Here is a 5,508-nt window from a genome sequence, read left to right on the forward strand (position 1 = left end):
CTTTTGCATAAAAAGCTTGGTGTACCTACTTAAATAATAACATTTTACTAATATTATGTAAGTTAATGAATCCTTTGAAGATTTTGTAGGTTTTTTTATTTTATATCATTATTTAATCTATGCATAAAAAACTCTACATTTAGCCTTTCTGTGAGATAGGTAGATTCTATTGAATTAAATGAATCAAAACTAATAGGTTCGTTATTTCCTAACAATCCGTAGTTAGTAGGTACATAATATTTATTCTTCTATCAATATCAAAATAATCAAATTGGTAAAATTTTCTTAATTTTTTTCCACTAGTATCGTCACTACCACAGATCACAGATCTCTATGGTCACTACAGTCTACAGGGCGGATTACAAACTCAAACTTGTATTCATTCAATGATACTTCTTCTAGAAGAAATTTTAAACGTCATACCATACATAATTACATAGGTAATACGTAACGAATATACATAGGTAAGTACCTAATAAATAATAATTAAAGTAGCAACTATAATACACAACGGAAGATGGTCCGTAAGGTAAGGACTTAGCTGCTCAAAGCTCATCTTGTTAGCCGGCTATGGTAAACAAAGTATCCATCAAACAAAGCGATTTTTGTTTGAATTCGGCTGACAGTAATCTTATAAAGGCGACTCTAATGAGAAGAAATATTTTTCTGATCCAATAAATACCTTTATTTTGTAAAAAATAAATCGCTCCCCAAGATAAATGATCATTTTGAATAGGTATGCTAGGCCGGATTGTTAAGAGCTGCTTGTATCTTAATAAAAGGGTAAGTAATCTAGTTACTTATTTATGTTTATCCGAAACAAACGAAAATATTAAATATACCTATCTAATTATATATATCCTGCATAACATTTAGGTAGATACCCACAACAACTTACAATTTACATACACGCAGTATCTGGTAAATCCAATAACGTAATATGATAAAGTATATTATTTTACCCGTACTGTAGGTAACTACCTATATTTGTTTTATATAACGACGAGATAAAATCGTAAAAGTAGGTAGGTAGGTACCTAATACCTATGTATCCAATTAAAGAAAGGTAAACCTATTACACTAATATGCATTGAATAGATGAATAAGAAGCAAACAAAAACGAAAACAACATTTCTTCATAAAAACATATTTTTCAGAAAGAGTAGATACGTACCTATTTACTCAATCACAATAAATTGAATTTCTAGATAACTTTAATGCACGAGGCTTTTTCGTTTTAAAATGTATTTCATGAAATATTAGACAGGCCTTAGCAAAGTCCAGGTAAGGTCATCCAATATTACTTCCCAGTAATCTAAATACAAACTAACCACATTACCTATTCCTGGTAAATAAATTTCTATCAATTTGATAGAAATTCAAAGAGGTCGCATGATCAGAACCGTTGGATTTCACTATTACAAAATGGTTACATACAGTAATTGAATGAGTGAATGAATAATAATTTCTGTAGGTATTTAGAAAATTTCAAAATCAGTAACCATCCGCCATAACCTTACATAAATATATTGCAAAATGAATGCCTGAAGATAGACAATACGTTAGTATCATAACTAAACAATTAAAATGGTATATAACAGAAACATAAGTTATATTTCCTCGTAGTACCTAATCTCTATTAACATAATATTTGGCAACCCTAGATCTAATATATTGTAACATACTCTCAAACAATTTGACAAGGCAGTCAGCTGTCAAATATAGTCCCTTTCGATACCGCTAATTAATTCTTGGTGCATGGTAATTACTGAATATGTTAAACTAACGTGAGATGAACGGATTCGAAATTTGAACGCTTTTGTGCAAGCTCCTGTGACTGAAGGATGCGAGCTTGAGCTATATGAACCTTTGGAAGTGGTTAAATTGATGCAATTCCTTGATTGAATAGTATTTATAAAGGAATATCTTTACGCGCATTATGTTTCCACAAACAACGTACTGTTACATATTATAATGTCGTTATTGATGCACATATTCTTCTCATTTTTAAATGTTTTGTTCGTTGTGTTGTACTTTTGTTAAGTAGGTAGGTAATTTAAAGTCTTATCTCTACTAGATATATTACTACTGTTGGTCGTAGCGTGATGATATATAGCCTTAACCTTCCTCGATAAATGGGCTATCTAACACCGAAAGAATTTTTCAAATCGGACCAGTAGTTCCCGAGATTAGCGCGTTCAAACAAACAAACTCTTCAGCTTTATAATATTAGTATAGATTTTGTAATTTAAATATAAAAAACATGTAATCCTTTAAACATAAATACACTTAAAAATATTATTTCTGTGTGTATCGATAATCGATACGTAAAAATAATGAAACGAAATTTATAAGAATACCTACCTAACTACCTAGTAGTTCTCATTACTTTAATACTGTTAATAACGTTAGATATGAGTAATTTAAACGATTAGTTTCCTGTCCAATTTCCGTGAGTAATTTTAATTACTGAGAGATTGGTCTTAATTTAAAGGAAATTACTTAATTGTGTTTAAGAATTATTATTACTTATGTCTTGTCACTTTGTTTCGAATAATTTGTCCTAGAGAAAATAAAATAATTTAATCATATATTTTTATTTTTTTACATTTAAGTAAAATAGGTATAAATGTTAAAACTGCGCAATATATTATATATATATAAACAAGATGTTGACTTATATATATCATCTTTTATCCTAATTTTGTAATAATAAAAAATCAAACGTAATTACAAGCAATGTCGCAATTAGAATAATTTGTAATTCAATTATTACCGGTACTATTAAATCTTATAATAAAACGTGCAATAAAAAGCCAATACCTATACCAATTGCCCAATGTTTAAAGAATGACTTGAACAGCCAACAAGTTTTTGAAAGTGTGTAGCGTGTCTAGTTAATATTTGTATGTGTGCGTAAGGTAATACGTGAATACCAAATTCAAATTATTGTCGCGCCCGTTTGGGCCCCGGTCAATGAACCAGCGCTCGCGCCGCCAAGCCGTCTACAAAGTTACGTAAGATGACCTTAACATTGGGCTGTGGGAAGTAGGCTGTGCTTGAAAGCAGTGGAACTCGAAGTGTTATAACACATGTATTATATTGCAGAATGAATGAAGAATGTTATAGGCTTTCTCAGTTGTTATTGTGTAGGAAAACACATCAAGGCATCGAATCAAGTGTAGGTACCTATTAATTAAGGTTTCAATAAAATATGATAACAGGTCTGGCACTAATATTATGTACTTATCTAAAAAAATAGAGGTACAATAAAATTGTTTTATTGTTCAAGTTTCTAAGGCTTTTACTTCCTATAATTTTATAACGTGCGTAGAATACAAGTTTGAAATGACTCATTCCGATTTAAGACTTGTTACAAATAGCGGTATAAAAGAAACAACCGGTGATGTAACAGCAAAAATATTCAAAATAACGGACGACGAAAACAAAACATTAAACATCAACATGCGAGTGAATTCTACATTGTGCTTTAAAAAGGTGTATTATGGAAAATATGTGGCGAAAAAAAGTAACTTCGATCACGCTCTACGCCGTCACGATGGTTGCCCGTGGCATTTACGGCCAGTTGAGCGCCCCATATAGAGTCAGTAGTTAAAATGCACTTTTTCTATTAAATCTTACATCCAATGAAACATGCGCTATAATAATAATTGGTTAGGGTTGATGCACACCGGGCGTACGAGTAACCGCTTTTAATTTATGATTGAAAATTAGCAACTACGTCGCGCGGTTGTTCTTTTCAAGATATTTGCTTTAACTCTTACGAGATGAGGAGTTATAGCCATCTGGAATTTGCATCAAACAAACTTTTCAGGTACTTTTCCTTTGTTTAGAATTACTCAGATAACAGATTAGTATTATTCTATTTAAAACATCAGAAAACTGGTTATCCTTGGAAAATACAATAGATCTAACTTTAAATGTTCTTCCTGTTTGATCCTAAAGAAGAATAAAAGTATTAAAGTATCTGTGCGGTAGAATGGAAGAAATAATGAATTTGAAATTAATTTAAATACGTTCACTGTTTGTTCACTATGTTTTAAATTTAACTTTGTTTTCTCTTTGCAGATGCGGTAAATACCTCCAAGCGATCCAGGGAGCTACTTTTTTTTTAATTAAAAATTATAATTATTTTTTATATAGTGGAACGAAACGCAACGGTAAAAACTACGTCATAAAGACCATAACAGTGGGGTGTGTCGTTGTCCTTATCAAAGTGATTAACAATGCATTACGGCTCCGTTATACATAGTCCGATGCACGAAGATCTGCTTCATAAAGAAGTTCATCTAAAGGTTCATACCAGGGTTCATCCAGATGTATCATACAAAGGTTCATCCAAAGGTTCATACAAGCGTTCATCCAATGTATCATACAAAGGTTCATCCAAAGGTTCATATAAAGCAGGTGTCGAGTGTTTTGTTAAATGGCTGTAGCCCGTGACGTAATCAATGTTGCGCGAAGCCGATGTTCCTGGTTTACCAAAGAGCAAACAAGGGGTAATAGGAAAAAAGCATACAAATTAAAGCACATACGCAGTAAGGTGTTTAAATTTAATGTATTACTTGCATTTCCAATTTAATTCAAACATAAGTACGCTCTATAAAATACAAGTGATCAACTGTTTATTTCATAAGTGGAACCAATTTCTAGTCTTTCAATGTTCGGGATACAAGCTTTACGAATTACTTTACTTAAGAATTTTTGTCCGCAGATTTTTATTTTAACTTTTATATTACAAGACAGATACCTAAATATTTGGTAGTCGTAAAAAAATACTTGTAATTGCTTTGAATACTTTTTTCTATCAATTAACTTGAAACTTAAATAAAAATAATTTTCTTTGCAAGAAAAGAACAAGATCTTTCGCAATTGAATTAATTTTCTGATAGTTTACAATCAAATTAGTGGATACAAATTATTTCAATTGAAATTATAAACCTTCTGCTATTTGATCCTAACAATTATAACTGTTTAGTTTATTGTGGCAAGTTCAAGTTTATTATTTAGAACGCAATTACGAGTAAAGTAGAGCCAGGAATTTAATACGAATTATTTATATTTAAAATCTCTAATCTACCATTTTGTTTTTAAATTAATTTAAATCGAATTTCATATATTAATCGAGATTTTAAATATAAATAATTCGTATACAACGAACGAACTATACCTACACGAACATCTCAATGCAGACGAAGTCAAATTCACAACTTAAAAATTAATTTTTAATCTCGTACTTCTATGAAAAAGACACTTTACCTTACATTCCTACGCGACGAAGGTCTACAAATTAAATTAAAAACGGGTCTAATTACACCTGAAATGAATTAATAAATACCTATTCGGGTGTGCTTAAGTGACCACGCTGAAACACGCATATTCTGTGTTCTTACATAGAGAATAAGATATTATGAGTAGGTACCTCAGTAATGAGACCCGAGAAGAAAATTAGTTTAACGCCTTCTTAACAAATGTTACGTCAAAATT

The 5,508-nt window shown here is 30.8% G+C and overlaps 1 long non-coding RNA gene across 1 annotated transcript; it reads left to right on the top strand.

Annotated features, from left to right (window-relative positions):
- Positions 1 to 4,149: 4,149 nt before the first annotated feature.
- Positions 4,150 to 4,559, top strand: LOC123692485. Its single transcript, XR_006751562.1, has 2 exons — positions 4,150 to 4,353; positions 4,414 to 4,559. It is a non-coding gene; the product is annotated as an uncharacterized LOC123692485 (long non-coding RNA).
- Positions 4,560 to 5,508: the final 949 nt, after the last annotated feature.

Source organism: Colias croceus, chromosome 6, assembly GCF_905220415.1.
Source record: "Colias croceus chromosome 6, ilColCroc2.1".
NCBI classification, from domain to species: domain Eukaryota; kingdom Metazoa; phylum Arthropoda; class Insecta; order Lepidoptera; family Pieridae; genus Colias; species Colias croceus.